The sequence below is a fragment of the Pinus tabuliformis genome, chromosome 8 (genome assembly GCF_031772625.1).
Source record: "Pinus tabuliformis cultivar Carrire ecotype Pingquan chromosome 8, CPIR1, whole genome shotgun sequence".
In the NCBI taxonomy this organism is placed as follows: domain Eukaryota; kingdom Viridiplantae; phylum Streptophyta; class Pinopsida; order Pinales; family Pinaceae; genus Pinus; species Pinus tabuliformis.
This window is the reverse complement of record NC_142294.1, coordinates 1,004,459,729-1,004,477,969: the sequence shown is the minus strand read 5'-3', so window position 1 is coordinate 1,004,477,969 and position 18,241 is coordinate 1,004,459,729.

The following is an 18,241-nucleotide window of genomic DNA, read 5'->3' as shown; positions in this document are numbered from 1 at the left end:
TATCAAAACCGTCCACACAACTACATCATCAAAATGCTCCATGCCCTACACAATTTCTAGCTCAACTCATTCCATACCCTCAACACAATAAACCAGTACAACATGCTTACAATATTGAACTGCAAAATTTACCTCCCCTTCCCACCCATTCCATCTCACATGCACCATTGCAGAAAACTTATATTGAGATTGAGAATGTTTCAAATCCAAAAATTGTAGAAATTATGGAAGAAAATTAGGTTTCTTCTAGTCTGCATCAACAAGTCATTTTAAAAACTCAAGAAATTCATGATATGATGGTTATGGAAAATCAAGAAAGTAAAGGATATATTGAAGATTGGTTTCACTCCATTTTTTTGCAACATCACTCCAGAGGCCATACTTCAACAATTTTTGACACCATCGTTTCAAGGGAACTTGGTCTCTCCTACCCTGATATTTATTAATGTACATTTTTCTAGTTTGGGTATGTACATACTTGAGGCCTTATTTCTGAAATGGATCCACTGGAAGTACTCTTATACATAAGAATATTCATTTTTCAAAGAAAAATAGGTTATTGTAGAAAACAAAAGAAATAAGGACATAAATAAATACATTTTTTATATGTAAAAGTAGTTGTTTTTGTTGCAACACGTTATGGAAATCAACATCGGTGATAAATGTTTTAATTTATTTGTGTATATAGATATATTATATTGAAAATGGAAGTTCTACAAAAATTCATATTCCTTTTTATCACCAATTTGGGGAAATTTCTTGAATATCATATTTTTTTGGCTTGATGAAAGTTCTGAAAACACAGTTGGGGCAGTTATGTTTTGAGGGAAAAAAAAATAATATTTTTAAAACTTATTTCTATCCTAAGTATCCCTTTATGTCTACTTTCCAACCCAATTTTAATCACTCCATTTGGATTTGAAACGAATAATTTATAACCAAATTATTGACGGGTGTCTAGTAGGACGCTGAAAAAAAGTGTTGGGACAGTCAGTTTTTGGAGGCCTAAATGACTATATTTTTAAAAACTGTTTTTATGGTATATTCCCTATGAATATAGTTTACAAGGAATTTTGAGTCATTCGATTTTGGTAGCGTATGAGAAAGTTATGACTCAAATACGGATGGTCTATCGTAAATCAACACTTTTAAAACTCTTTTTTTCCAGCTGTTCATTAGAGTATTTGACCCATCAATTATTCTTTTATTCAAAACATGTTTCTATTTGAGATATATACATGAATATAATTTCATTTCCAATTTTAATGAGCTCAATCCGTCATCAAACCAAAATGGTATGCTTAAAATATCAATTGTTGGTCTAACTTGGGAAATCAAAAATGACTTTGTTATGCAGGTCGTTCTAAGTAAAATTGACATATCATATCATATAATTTTTAAAACCTCTTTCTATTCGTTATATAACTTTGAATTATCTCTCATTTGGATTTGGAATCACTCAAATCGGATGAAAAACAAAGTAGCTATGATTAAAATACTGTAGGTTAGCATGATTGGCCAATGCTCTCCCGCAGGTAATAAATTAATTTTACTTTCTTATTTTTTCCATGGATTTGTTTTACAGAGTAGCTACTTGTTATTGTTTTTTCATACTTCTTAGATTAGGGGATCCCGATCACCTTTTTTTCTCCATGATTTAATGTTTTATTGCAGGTAGATGCTCTTTTTTTGCAGGTCCTAGGATATTAAAGAAGGTCAATTGATGAATGATTTATTCTTGAAAACAATGTTAATAAAATAAGGGAATTTGATCCGAACACATGTTAGGAAATTTAATATCATATGATTTTGATTTTTTCTAGGTGTCACGATCTAAAAAAAAATTGAAATGTAATACCTTGTTACAAAATTGTTCCCACTATTGCTCACCAAACTGGAGAAAACATTGTGAAGAATTTTTCATTATTAACGGACTCATAACAGAAGAAATGGAGAATTGATTTCCATTTGAAGATTCATGTCACTGCTGCCAAAGCATTTTTACAAGAGATCATTTTTTTTCCATTGGCAGATTGTTGTTCCTGGGAACAGATTGTTGTTCCCTTAGGAAACAACATCATAGCTATTGTAACTTAATTAATTAATTTATTTACTATTTTTAAATAAAGTGTTGTTTATTTTCTAACTTCTCTTTTGCTTTTGTGTTTCAAGTGTTGCTTCCTTGAAAATTGTAGTTATCGTTCCGTTGGTGAATGCATAGTTGTTGTTATGTCAAATGAACAGCTGTTGTTCAGTAGAACGAACATCTCAGATTTCTTTTTGGTGTGTTTATAATTTTTGTTCAATCAATTGAACAACTGTTGTTTAGTTAATTGAACAACTATTTTTCAGTAGAATGAACAACCCTGATTTCTTTTTGGTGTGTTTATAATTGTCATTCAATTAATTGAACAACTGTTGTTTAGTCAATTGAGCAGTTGTTGTTCGGTAGAATGAAAAAATCTGATTTCTTTTTGGTGTGTTTATAATTGATGTTCAATCAATTGAACAATTGTTCTTCAATCAATTGAACAACTACTGTTCAGTCAATTGCACAACTATTTTTCGGTAGAATGAATAACTCAGATTTCTTTTTGGTGTGTTTATAATTGTCATTCAATTAATTGAACAATTGTTGTTCAGTCAATTGAATAGTTGTTGTTTGGTAGAACGAACAACTCTGATTTCTTTTTGGTGTGTTTATAATTGATGTTACATCAATTGAACAATTATTGTTCAGTCAATTGAACAACTGTTGTTCGGTAGAACGAACAACTCTGATTTCTTTTTGGTGTGTTTATAATTATTGTTCAATCAATTGAACAACTGATGTTTAGTCAATTGAACAACTGTTGTTCGGTAGAATGAACAGCTCTGATTTCTTTTTGGTGTGTTTATAATTGATGTTCAATCAATTGAAGAGCTATTTTTCAGTCAATTGAATAGTTGTTGTTTGGTAAAATGAACAACTCTGATTTCTTTTTGGTGTGTTTACAATTGTTGTCCAATCAACTGAACAGTTGTTGTTCAGTTAATTGAACAACTGTTGTTTGGTAGAATGAAAAACTCTGATTTCTTTTTGGTGTGTTTATAATTTCTATTCAATCAATTGAATAGCTATTGTTTAATCAATTGAACAGTTTATGTTTGGTAGAACGAACAAATATGATTTCTTTTTGGTATGTTTATAATTGTTGTTCAATCAATTGAACAACTATTGTTCAGTCAATCGAACAGCTACTATTCGGTAGAACTAACAACTCTGATTTCTTTTTGGTGTTTATATAATTGTTTTTGAATCAATTGAACAACAACGATCTAGTCAATTGAACAATTGTTGTTCGGTAGAACGAACAACTCCGATTTCTTTTTGGTGTGTCAATAATTGTTGTTCAATCAATTAAACAGTTGTTGTTCAGTGAATTGAATAGGTGTTGTTTGGTAGAATGAGCAACCTTGGTTTCTTTTTGGTGTATTTATAATTGTTGTTCAATTGATTGAACAACTTCTATTCTGTAAAATGAATAGTTTTGATTTCTTTTTCTTGTGATCAATAATTGTTGTTACAATAACCGCACAATTTCCATTCAATTTTAATCAAGCAGACATGTTTCTCTCCCATGATTTCCTATCAAAACCATCTTTTCGGATTGGGAAATTGTACTCAAGATAAAGGAAAAACAATAATATTAATACCATATGACTTGTAAAACCTTGGATGGTTATCTTTATTCCAAAACTGACCTAGTTCATCTATATAATGACTGGCTGAATATCTTCTCTTTGGACATATCATACAATGATTCACTATCTTAAATACTATGCTGGTTTATCTTTCATACTTTCAATTGATAATCCCCTTTGGTATGATGATATAGGGATAAAAGCATAACTTTCATTGACATCTTTTACTTCTCACGTCATCCCTAACTCTTAAGGAGTAAATGAGCTTCCCTCCCTTTACAATAAAAATATGGAAATAAAATACAAATCTTCTTAAAGAGGATGGGGGGTCTCATTACGAGCCAGCCTACCATGATCATAAGGATGTAATAAGTGGCATTCCATTATTGCCACCACGCCAGGGTAATGGCCTTATGTGGGCCTTCTAGATAGTTAAAACTATCAAAAGGACAGGAGGTCTCATCATGAACTAGCTTGATCACTTTGTTATATCCTAGTGAATGACATTATGATTATCTGGTTACCATGCTAGCATAATGGTCTCTTTATAGTAATAAGTAACCATATAAATACTAAATGAGGGATTTTAGCTCATTTTTGGGTTAAAAAGCAACGCTGTCGAGGCTATGAATGCCTGGTAGAAGAAGTGGCTCTACTTGTGGTATTGAAGTTCTATGTTACATTGCTGATTATTCTTTATCCCATTATTTCCTATTGATTCATTTCTAAAGGTGAATTCACCATTTGAACAAGGTTTATAACTATATTAACCAATATGCATGATAAACTATACTTATATATGAATTATATCAATAATGTCTGATGAATCGATACCAACAATCGTTATCATCTATTGTCGGTCATGCTTTCATCATATTTTCCAACCTAAGGAAACATCTCTTCACATAATGATCAATTTTCTATTTTACTCCTTTTGCGATCACTTCCCGTCTTCGTGACTTGTACTACTTTGACTGTTTTTTTTGTCATATTTATGTCACTCTGACTATTGTCCTGCCGCATTTATGAATCCCAAATGTCCTTTCCATTTTTCCTATGCTTGATGGTCATGGATGCCATTTTTTGATTGGAGGGGGGAAGGCATGTGTTAGCCCTGAGATGCAGTGCTGACTTTTGAAGGATGAAGGAAAGGCTCGGTCTACTTCACTGTTCTTAAAGGGGTCCCATATGGGCCATCATTCCTCTTCTTCTTTTGCCCCACTCCCACTTTACCCTTTCTCTTTCCTAACTTAACCTTTGAGCCCTAATAGTATGCATTATGGGATAACATGCATAATAATTACCAAAATTCATCATAACTAATTGATTTGACAAAATATTGTTATTGCATTTATACATAAGTTTTTTCTCATTGAAATCTTTGCATGTGGCTTCTCTGTTGCTGTTCAAAAATGAAACTGTGGATTCAAGAAAATTGCATGCAAAATAGTAAATTGTTTACAGGATAACAACAAGTATGGGGGGAAACTCTATTCACAGTGAGCCCACACTATTGCAACTAATAGAAGAAGCTCGAGCAACTCACGAACGTGAATAGTTGTTAAGATAGGATGTGCTTGCATGGCTTCCGCCTTTTGCATCACTTTCAACATCAGCTCAGCCTACATCATCTTCAATAAAATCCAATCCATACATGTCATTTTACATTTTTTTCGGAGGTAAAAGTTGAGGTAAAATAGCATAAATTCCTAATTTATTAAAAAATTAGGAGAATTTTGTGAAAATCCATTGAGCATTATTTATCATCATTCATTCCACATCATTACCACTTCCCATTTTTCATATACATAGAAGCTTTTAGTTTGGGGGAGTGTTACTTTCATTCATTTATTTATTATGACCATGCCATCATCCATCGATCTCCCTATTCATTCTCAAAACCTCTCTTATTCCATGTTGTTTTACACCAAGCATAGATTTCAACAACAACTGTAGCAACCACCTCAATTTTTTTTCTAGTATTGCATGAGGACATGTAACATATTTAGTTTGGGGGTATGTTGAGCCACTAATTTGTCATTATTATTATCACTTTTTTGTTGGACACAGATTTTCATTGATGTCAATATGGCAATATTCAAGAGGAGGAGACAGAGCATATCAGAGCCAAGAGGAGCAGACCATATCGGAGGAGCCACATATATCAGAGCAAGAGGAGCCATATCGGAGGAGTGCCAGAGCAAGAGGAGCCATCGGAGGAGCTATCGGAGCATATCGGAGCAAGAGGAGCCATCGGAGGAGAAAATGAAGCAAACAGAGCCATATATGCCTCAGATAACATTATCGGGAGCTGTTCGGGCGATCAAAACCCATATATGCCTTCATTAATACTATCGGGAGTTGTTCGGGCAATGGAAACCCACATATGCATGTATTAATGCTATCGGGAGTGTTTGAGCGCCCAAAATCTACATATATGCATTTATAATAATCAAAGGCCTTTTCCTTTTTGGCGGAAACAACACAAGTTAAATGTGTTTCGGCACATATGGACCCGATGGCATATATATATATATATATATATATATATATATATATATATATATATATATATATATATATATATATATATATATATATATATTTCGCCAAATCGGCGATCGGGGAATGGAGAATGGAGGATGCGATATGCGATGGACGCGATATGCGATTTAGCGCTGACCGTCCGATCTGAAAGAATAATGAACGGCGGAGATCTAATCGGCAATCGGCATATCGGAGTGATCGCGTCGGAAGGATCGGGGGAAGCGATATGTGACATCGCCGATAATTGGAGCCGAAATATTATAAAACAGAGCCTAAAGGAGCGTCGGGTCCGCAGACCCTTTGTATTACAAAACTGCCGATGCGAACCTGCCGAAAAGCCGGACCCGAAATCATTATAGAACGGGTCATTAAAGGTTATCGGGTCCGCAAGAGCTTAGGACTGTACGACCATAAACGGAGCCAAAATAATATACAGAACAATTGAATGGGCTGTCGGGTCCGCAGAACTATCGCATCGCAAGAGGCCGCGATAACCCCGATATTTTCAGACCCGGAGTCATTTTAGAAAGAAATGTAAGGAGGCATCGGGTCCGCGTTACATCGGAGGAATGGGTCTATTCTTTATAGCGATCGCCCAAATCATCCGAAGCTGAAATCATATCAGAGAGCAACCTAAAGGGAGATCGGGTCCACTAAACCTTCGCGTTACAAATCCGCCGAAGCGAACATGCCGATATCCCGGACCTGAATTCAATATAGAGACGGGAGTATAAGAAGGCATCAGGTCCGTGTTCCGTCGGAGGATTGGGACTATTGTTTACAGCGAGTGCCGATATACATCAGACCCGAAACCAGTATAGAAGGGAGTCTAAAAGAGCATCGGGTCCGCTCCTCATCAGAGGTCAGGCCTTAAGATTTTTGTTATGGTTGTGAATCCCGGACCCACCAAATTTATGAAAGCAGCCATATAATCCTTGAGATCCGCGTACATTGAGTTAAGCAGCTTTTATGCTAGTTCTATGTATTGATATTATATGGTTACATATGGCCATGAGGGGTTTTATGGTAATTCCATATATGTCTATAAGTGTGGTGGGTTGATTAAAGTGCTCGGTGATGGTTGATTATAAAGCACCGATAAAAGGTGGCTTCGATTCCTAGTAAGTCCATGGTTATAAAAGGCTTTCGGCCTAAAGAATGCTTCCGATAAAGCCTGTAAGACAGAAGAAGCAAAGGAATGGAAGCCAAAGTGTCAAGCGATCAAGTGTGGAGGAAGCCAAAGAGTCAGCATGTAAGAGGAAACGAATGGACAGGGGGATGGAGCATATAAAAGCAGCAAAAACAGAGAACTGAGGGTGTCGTTGGTGGATGGCATAACTTGAGCATGAGATAGTGGAAGCAGCAGAAGCAGTGGAAGCTGAAAAGAGCGCAGCAGCACACCAGTGTATACCAAATAGGTTGGAGCCTCATAATTGAAAAGGATTGAAGTCCTTGGGAGTTGGTGCTCCTAAGTCCAAGATTGGTGTCTTGGAAAAATAGAGTTGGTGCTCAGGAGGTTGGAGCCTCACCAAAGTCCAAGTTGGAGCTTGGCAACCAATTGTGACATTCTATTTATTGTATTTATTTTACTGCACAGTTATATTAATAAAAGCATTTATTCCTGTTGTTCATTTTGTGTTCTGAACATATATGTTTTAACTAGTAAAACAATAGTGAGAAAAAGAAATACTGATTCACCCCCCTCTTAGTATTTCCAACAATTGGTATTAGAGCAGGCTTCTTCATTCTAGCCTAACAGCTTGAAGAAGGATCAACAACCATGATGAGAAATCATGAAGCATCAGGAAAACCTCCTCTGTTCGATGGCACTAACTTTGGTTTTTGGAAGAAAAGAATGAATTAATATTTAATGTCCCTTAGACCTGAAGTCTGGCATTTTTGTCAAACTGAATACCAAGCGACTTCCACTCTTCCAACAGACGAAGATGAGAGGAAAGCCTACATTGCAAATGCAAAGGCCATGAACTCCATCACTAGTGGAATCACTAATTCCGAGTTTACAAAAATCATGCATTGTAACTCTGCCAAAGAAATGTGGGAGAAGCTAGTTTGCTTGTACGATGGAGACTCAAAAGTCAAAAAGGCAAAGCTTCAAACTCACAGAAGACAATTTGAAAGTTTGAAGATGGAAGAGGAAGAAGATATTGCAGCATACCTCCTCCGAGTAGCTGAAGTGGTAAATTCCCTGAAAGGATTGGACGAAAAGGTTGAAGAAAGTACTATTGTACAAAAGGTATTAAGGTCCCTTCCAGACAGATATGACTCCAAAATAAGTGCTATAGAAGAATCAAAGGATCTTGACACCCTCAAAATGGATGAACTCCATGGAATTCTCACTGCCTATTAAATGAGGAAAGGTGGACCTAGCTCCAAAGATGCAGCATTCAAGGCCTCAAAGTCAAAGAAAGGGAAAGAAAGGAATGACTGTAGTGATGAGTCAGATGTGGAATCCGAATTGGCTCAATATGTACGAAAGCTGAAGAGAGGATCTAAGCTTAAAGGCAAGTATCCTCTTATCTGTTTTAAATGTGGTAAAATAGGTCATTATGCAGCAAAATGTCCTCATAAACATGACAGTGATGATGAAAGAAATTCTAAAAGAATGACATACAAAAAGAAAGGGTTCAATAAGAAAAACCTTCTCTCCAAGCAAGATGAGTCTGATGAGGATGAGTTTATGGTCATCAAAAAGAAATCAGATGAGGAAAGCGATCATGATGAAAGCCAAGAAGCATTATTCATGGCACTCACAGATGATGATGACCCGGGGCAAGAAGGAAATGTGGATGAACTGTTAATAAGTGCCATTGAAGAGAACGAGAAACTACGGAACAAAATTATCTCTCTCAAAGTGGAAAACGAGGAAATAAGAAGGAGAGAAGATCTCTTGGAAATAAAGCTTAAGGAAAAAGAAGAGACTTGTGAAGAACGTGAGGCCGAAGTAGTATCTCTGAGAAAGGAGTTGGAGCAAATTAAAAAGGTCTGTAAAAGCTCTCAAATACTTGATACTATTCTGAAAAATCAAAAACCTCAACATGATAAGTCTGGAATAGCTTTCAAGGGAGAATCCTCAAGCACTAAGAACAATGCGAAAAGCTATGCCGATGCACTTTCCTGCAACCCAAAAGATGAAAAAGTATCTTATCAAAAGTGCATCCCAGATTCCAAGAATCAAGAAAGAGTTATTCCAAAGAAGAATGTGGAGTCGAATCATGGACACTACAGCAAATACAAACCTGTACTCCACCAAGGGCCCATCAAAAATCCAAAGGATGAGGGAGGAGTAATTCTCAGAAAGGAAGGCAAATTAAATCGTGGTTGCTTCAAAACCATATTTCTTGGAAAATGTTTTCACTGTAAAAACTTCGGTCACCAAGCTAGACACTGCATGGCTCGCAGAAGTGAAAAGACAACGCAAAAGGACCGAGTAATCAACTCATATGCTCCCAAAAGACAAGGACAAATCAAAACCTTCAATTCATTTGATCCCTTGACTAAATTTGATCTGACTTGCTCTTTTTGCTACAATAATGGACACTATGAACAAAACTGCCCACTCAAAGGAAGAAAGACGAGTAGCAAGATCTCTGCAATGGAAAAATGCGGCCTGGCTCTATTTGCGCAAAATAATGGAAACCAGTGGTTTGTGGATAGTGGATGCTCCAGACACATGACAGGAGACAAAAGGAAATTTATCTCACTGAGCAAAAAGGAAGGGAATGTGTCCTTTGGAAGCGGAACTGGCAAAGGAAGAGGAACAATTACTCTGATCAATGGAAAAGGAAAAGCTCAAGATGCTCTGCTGGTTGACGGACTCAAACACAACATTCTGAGTGTCAGCCAAATTTGTGATCAAGGACATAAGGTTGTCTTCAGCACCAAAGACTATGAAATAAGGAACTCTGTCTCTGGGAAACTTGTGGCAAAAGGAGTAAGAACACCAGACAATATTTACGTTCTGAACAAGATTCAGGAGAACAAATGCTACTTGAGTCAGGCAGATGAGAGTTGGTTGTGGAACAAGAGACTTGGACATAACAGCTTCGAAAATCTGGTCAATATCAGCAAAATCAAAGCTGTACAAGACATCCCAAGGTTGTCCAAACCAAAGCAAGCAGTGTGTGGTCCATGTCAACATGGAAAACAAACCAGAACCAGCCACAAGACAAAGGAACACTGTACATCAAAGCCCTTGGAGATCATCCATGTTGATGTGTGTGGGCCAACTAGAAATCAAGCACTCCAAGGAGAAAGGTACTTTGTGTTATTTGTTGATGATTATACCAGAATGATGTGGATATATTTCATAAAGTATAAATCTGAAACTTTTGAGTGTTTTAATAATCTAAAAGCCCTTATAGAAAACGAAAAAGATTCAAAAATTAAGTGTCTCAAAACAGACAAAGGAGGAGAATTCACATCAAACGAGTTCAGTGATTTCTGCAATATTCATGGAATTAAAAGGGAATTCTAGACTGCTAGAACACCTCAGCAAAATGGGGTAGTTGAAAGACGAAACCGAACTGTCCAAGAAATGGCAAGAACCATGCTGTTAGCAACAGACCTACAACCTAAATTCTGGAGGGAAGCAGTAGGGACAACTGTCTATACATTGAATCGGACTCAATTAAGACCAAATTGTGACAAAAATCCTTATGAGCTATGGAAAGGAAGACCTGCTTCGGTGAAGTACTTCAAAATATTTGGAAGCAAGTGCTTCATAAAAATAAATGATGGTTCACCTGGAAAATTTGATTCTCGGGTTGATGAGGGGATATTTCTTGGATACTCTCCACGGAGCAAGGCTTACAAGTGCTACAATTTTCGACTGAAGAAAATAGTGGAAAGCATCGATGTTAAGGTTGACGAAGATCTTCCAGAAAAGGAAATTGAAGAACAGGAAGATGACTTTCTCATTGAAGAAGAAGAATCTAAAGAAGAAGAGATAGATGATGAAGAAGAAGAAGAGGAAAGAGAACCGTCTCATACTCCTTCAAAGATGAAGTATGTAGAAAGATACCATCCAGAAGAACAAATCATTGGCGATAAAGATGAAGGTGTGCAGACCAGAAGAAGGATAACAACCTCACCCAAGAGAAAAGCCATTGCCCTCCTATCTATGATAGAACCAGAAACATTCACAGAAGCAAGTAAGGATCCTCATTGGGTAAAAGCAATGGAAGAAGAGATGTCCCAAATTGAGAAGAACAAGACATGGGAGCTGGTACCTCATCTGAAGTACAAAAACATAATAGGAACCAAATGGGTGTTCAAAAATAAAATGAATGAGGAAGGACAGGTTATCAGAAACAAGGCAAGACTTGTTTGCAAAGGCTATTCGCAAATTGAAGGAGTTGACTTTGAAGAGACGTTTGCACCAGTGGCCCGTATGGAAGCTATCGGGATGTTTTTAGCATTTGCTTGCTCAAAAGGATTCAAAATCTATCAAATGGACGTGAAATTAGCATTTCTAAATGGGGAAATCAAGGAGGAAGTCTACATGGAGCAGCCAGAAGGTTTTGATTTGACAGCAGGAAAGGACCTAGTCTGTAAGTTGAAAAAGGCTTTGTATGGGCTGAAACAAGCTCCTAGAGCTTGGTATGCAAGACTGGATAACTATCTCCAACAACAAGGCTTTAAAAAGGGAGTGGTTGGAAGCAATCTATACATAAATATAGATCAAGGTAAGTTACTAGTTGCTCTTGTTTATGTCGATGATCTGATTTTTGCTAGTAATAATGATGAAATGAGCCATGAATTTTCTCAAAGCATGTCAAAAGAATTTGATATGTCAATGATAGGTGAACTAGCCCACTTCCTTGGACTTCAAGTATCTCAAATCAGAGCAGGATTGTATATATCTCAAGCCAAATATCTAAAAGACATGCTCAAAAAATATGGAATGGAGGACTGTGCACCCATGAGCACCCCCATGACCACAAACTGCAAACTGAGCAAAGATGATGACTCCCCTCTAGTAGATGCAACTCATTACAAGTCAATGATTGGAGCCCTCCTATACTTAACAGCTACACGACCTGACATAATGAAAGTAGTAGGAATGGTGGGAAGATTTCAATCGGCTCCCAAACAATCTCATTTATTAGCTGTAAAAAGAATTCTCAGATATTTGAAGGGAACTTCTGATTTTGGTCTCTGGTACCCAAAGAGTTCAACATTGACTGTAACTGCATACATTGATGCTGATTGGGCTGGAAATATAGATGATCGGAAAAGTACTAGTGGAAATGCATTCTTCCTAGGAGACTGTTTGGTATCCTGGCTCAGCAAAAAACAGTCATCCATATCATTATCCACAACCGAAGCCGAGTATATTGCTGCAGCAGACTGTTGTACTCAGATACTATGGATGAAGGAAGCGCTAAAGGATGTAAACATATGTATAGATCAACCAATTACTGTTTATTGTGACAGCACTAGTGCTATCAGTCTCAGTAAAAATCCAGTGATGCACTCAAGAACCAAACATATATCAATCAAGTATCATTTGCTCCATGAGCAAGTAGCTGAACAAAACATCGCTCTGGAATATATAAGTACTAAGGAGCAGATAGCTGATATTTTCACTAAACCTCTTCCTCGGGAAGCATTCGAACACCTGCGACAAAATATGGGGGTTATTTCTTTATCATCACTCAAGTCTATTCATAATGATGCAGCAGGACAGGGGGAGAAACTTGACAGGGGGAGTTCATATGCATTCCTTTGCCATTGATGTCAAAGGGGGAGAAAGCAGAAGAATATTGCCATCAATAACAAAGGGGGAGATTGTTGGACACAGATTGTCATTGATGTCAATATGGCAATATTCAAGAGGAGGAGACAGAGCATATCGGAGCCAAGAGGAGCAGACCATATCGAAGGAGCCGCATATATCAGAGCAAGAGGAGCCATATCGAAGGAGTGCCAGAGCAAGAGGAGCCATCGGAGGAGCTATCGGAGCATATCGGAGTAAGAGGAGCCATCGGAGCAAGAGGAGCCATCAGAGGAGCAAATGAAGCAAACAAAGCCATATATGCCTCAGATAACATTATCGGGAGTTGTTCGGGCGATCAAAACCCATATATGCCTTCATTAATACTATCAGGAGTTGTTCGGGCAATGGAAACCCACATATGCATGTATTAATGCTATCGGGAGTGTTTGAGCGCCCAAAATCTACATATATGCATTTATAATAATCAAAGGCCTTTTCCTTTTTGGCGGAAACAACACAAGTTAAATGTGTTTCGGCACATATGGACCCGATGGCATATATATATATATATATATATATATATATATATATATATATATATATATATATATATATATATATATATATATATATATATATATATATATCGCCAAATCAGCGACCGGGGAATGAAGAATGGAGGATGCGATATGCGATGGACGCGATATGCGATTTAGCACTAACCGTACGATCTGAAAGAATAATGAACGGCGGAGATCTAAACGGAAATCGACATATCGAAGTGATTGCGTCGAAAGGATCGGGGGAAGCGATATGTGACATCGCCGATAATTGGAGCCGAAATATTATAAAACAGAGCCTAAAGGAGCGTCAGGTCCGCAGACCCTTTGTATTACAAAACTGCCGATGTGAACCTGCCGAAAAGCCAGACCTGAAATCATTATAGAACGGGTCATTAAAGGTTATCGGGTCCGCAAGAGTTTAGGACTGTACGCCCATAAACGAAGCCGAAATAATATACAGAACAATTGAATGGGCCGTCGGGTCCGCAGAACTATCGCATCGCAAGAGGCCGCGATAACCCCGATATCCCGGACCCGAAGTCATTTTAGAAAGAAATGTAAGGAGGCATCGGGTCCGCATTACATCGGAGGAATGGGTCTATTCTTTATAGCGATCGCCGAAATCATCCGGAGCCGAAATCATATTAGAGAGCAGCCTAAAGGGAGATCTGGGTCCGCTAAGCCTTCGCATTACAAATCCGCCGAAGCGAACCTGCCGATATCCCGGACCCGCATTCAATATAGAGACGGGAGTATAAGAAGGCATCGGGTCCGCGTTCCGTCGGAGGATCGGGACTATTGTTTACAGCGAGTGCCGATATACATCGGACCCGAAACCAATATAGAAGGGAGTCTAAAAGAGCATCGGGTCCACTCCTCATCAGAGGTCAGGCCTTAAGATTTTTGTTATGGTTGCGAATCCCGGACCCGCCAAATTTATGAAAGCAGCCATATAATCCTTGAGATCCACGTACATTGAGTTAAGCGGTTTTTATGCTAGTTCTTTGTATTGATATTATATGGTTACATATGGCCATGAGGGGTTTTATGGTAATCCCATATATGTCTATAAGTGTGGCGGGTTGATTAAAGTGCTCGGTGATGGTTGATTAAAGGCTCGGTTGGCGGCTTCCGATGGTTGATTATAAAGCACCGATAAAAGGTGGCTTCGATTCCTAGTAAGTCCATGGTTATAAAAGGCTTTCGGCCTAAAGAATGCTTCCGATAAAGCCTGTAAGACATAAGAAGCAAAGGAATGGAAGCCGAAGTGTCAAGCGATCAAGTGAGGAGGAAGCCAAAGAGTCAGCATGTAAGAGGAAACGAATGGACAGGGGGATGGAGCATATAAAAGCAGCAAAAACAAAGAACTAAGGGTGTCGTTGGTGGATGGCATAACTTGAGCATGTGATAGTGGAAGCAGCAGAAGAAAAGGGGGCAGCAGAAGCAGTGGAAGCTGGAAAGAGCGCAGCAGCACACCAGTGTATACCAAAGAGGTTGGAGCCTCAGAATTGAAAAGGATTGAAGTCCTTGGGAGTTGGTGCTCCTAAGTCCAAGATTGGTGTCTTGGCAAAATAGAGTTGGTGCTCAGGAGGTTGGAGCCTCACCAAATTCCAAGTTGGAGCTTGGCAACCAATTGTGACATTCTATTTATTGTATTTATTTTACTGCACAGTTATATTAATAAAAGCATTTATTCCTGCTGTTCATTTTGTGTTCTAAACATATATGTTTTAACTAGTAAAACAATAGTGAGAAAAATAAATACTGATTCACCCCCCTCTCAGTATTTCCAACATTTTTAACGTCTATTTCATCCATTTCTACCATTATTTATCACATATTTATCATAAGTTATCATATAATTCCATTTTATAATTATTTATGCTCTTATGGATAAATACTATTTTTTCTCCTTTATTTTTAATATATTGAAGATTATTATGCATTATTTTTCCAATGATGGTTTACTAATGAATTTGTTATAACATCACTCACTATTTTAGCCTCCACAATCTCTTCCAGATTGCAAATTTGATTTCCAGCTCATAATCAAATATTTCAACTCAGTAATTCGTTGGGATAATTAGTGATAGTTTTACGTTGGACATTTCGGTCAAATGAAGGTGAATCTTGAAAATTTGAGACATGGGTTTTGTGCAGAATGGACCAAACTAGTTTTGTAATGAGTAGTTTTCTAAAATTGTTTTGGATTGAGAAAAGCACAAGGTTCTTTGAAGATGATTTTCTCATATTTGTTGTTGTGGCCGTTTTCCAAGTTCTTCCAATTGCAATACCAGATTCGACTTGTTCTTGCTGAATGGTGATGGGAATATCTTTCATGTATGATATTGTTTATGAGATTATGTCATCAATCCAAAATTGTAATGGAAATCATTTTGTAATAAGATTTTTTGTAACTTCCCTTTGTTCTATGTGTATTTAAATGAAAACATAGATCAAAGAGAGGGGGATAACAGGGAATAATTAGGAGATTGGAGATGGATGATTATTAGATAGGATGTAGGAGATGAGATAAGAGATGAGAGATGGGAGATGAAAAATTGTTGAATTAGAGGAAAAGCTAAGAACTTCAATTTTATGTAATTATTTCTCTCATATGTTTTAATCAAGGAAGCTATCCATTGAGTTCTACATCTGTTATTTGTAATCTGATATGAGTTCTTTCTCAAGGCGGAACTGAGTCTTGGGAAGTTGGGCCCACTACCTTGGACGAGATTCTGCCTTGAACATCTAAGTTAGTTTAATTATTATGTGCTTTTTTATTTGAATTTCAATCTTTTTTATTTAAAGTAAAATTCCTTTTATTCAAAGTAATTTGTTAGCTGCTGCATTTTCCAGATTTGGTGTTTCCTGCAATTTCTAGATTTCATTTAATTTACTGTTCCAGATTAGCATTTGAATTATGTTGGGTGCAATAGATTAAATTTCCAATTCAATAATGTGTGGTTTAATTTAGCAATGATTCAAGTTGTGTGATTAGCATAATTGTTTTTCCTTTCATTTACTTTGTTCTTTTTAATTTTAGTTTTATTATTCAAGTCATACATTTTATTTCTTGTTGATTGAGCTTGATAGTATAGAACACAATTATATAGAATCAGTGTTAGCTGTTGGTATTTTTTATGAATATATTTTTTTGATTTCCGTGAAATAAAAAGATGCTCCTCAGATTGATAATTAATGTTCAAGTGATTAGTTTTTTGTTAAGTAATTAATTTTCCCAAACATGGGTCTCAAACCAACCTCCCTTCATTCTCTTTAATCTCCATCCACCTCTACATACCCCGAAGACATCATTTTCACCCTAAAAATCCTCTTGGAACCCCTCATGTAGCTTTATAGGGCCTCTTGTAGCAATACAATACCTCTTGTAGCAGTCACTTATAGTAAGCCTGTAGTGTCATGTTTCTTCACTAGTTTTGATCCCCACTTCAACTATAGCTCAGTCAAGATGAATAATGACCCCCAACTATGACTTGATGATCAGGGGAAGCTCTTAGGCCACTCCTACCATTCCTTTTACTCACTACAAAACATACTAGAATTAGTTTTTTCCATCACAAGTGTGATGCAAGTAGGCTTTTGATTTTCAACCAAGTTTGAACTAGGAATATAATACACACAATTATGTTGGTAGTTTGATGAATTATCCAGGATACAATAGCTTCCTTTCTTAAAGTAGATTTGGTAGTTTGATGAATTTTTCAAGATGAAATAGCTTTGTTTCTGCAAGTAGATTAATTATCATCTACAAGTTGAGAAAATGGCATTTCCATTTTCATAGCTAGAATTAGGTTTCAATTGCATTTTCATCAGCAAGTTTTCATTATAGCTCAGTAGGAGGAATAGTCTCTGAGCACTTTGATCAAATGTCATGACTAAGGATGGCATGAGTGGAATCCAACCTATTGTGCATATAACATTGTCACCTCTAAGTTTGTACGAACCTTGGGTTAATAATTTGATTTGAGGAGCCCTTGGGAGGTGCAACATTCTTGGTGAAATACCAGGGCTCACCAGAGTGCTCAACTTGATAATTCCATGAATCTATGAGAGATACACATTCCAAACCCGAGTTTGTTGGTAGGGATTTGCATGAATTTGAATGAGCTGAAAAATATTCCTGAATGCGATCAAAAGTAAAATCTTGGAAATTTGAAAGATCACATATGAGATACCAAACATTTAAAAAAAAAAAAAAAAGTCATCAAGTGAAACCATGCAAAGAGAAGGATTGTGTGGGAGAAACCAGATCTGACTTAGTTCGAGAGGCTTACTAGAGCCGTGAGATATTCAAATAACCATCAACGGAAGTTGAAGTGCCTCAACTCCCTGGTAGGTCTTAGAACTTTCTAGGATTGTAAAATCAAATTTTAAAGATTGAACAAGATTATGCATGGTTTGAGTACAACTTCTACCATTGGTTTCAATAAGGCCGTTGTTCACCAGATGGAATCCATTTTTTTCATAGATTTTACCAAATTTTTCAACTTCAACAACCAGATTACTCAAGTTGAAAGATTCATCTGATCACAAATCTGAATATGTATGAATTGAAGAAATTTGATGAGCAATCTGGTTTAGAGAGTTGTCTTCATGAAATAGAAGATATGATGAGGAATGGAAAGAATAATCAATGGTTTCATCATTTTCATTTTCATCATGGATAATATCACAACCTTGTGTC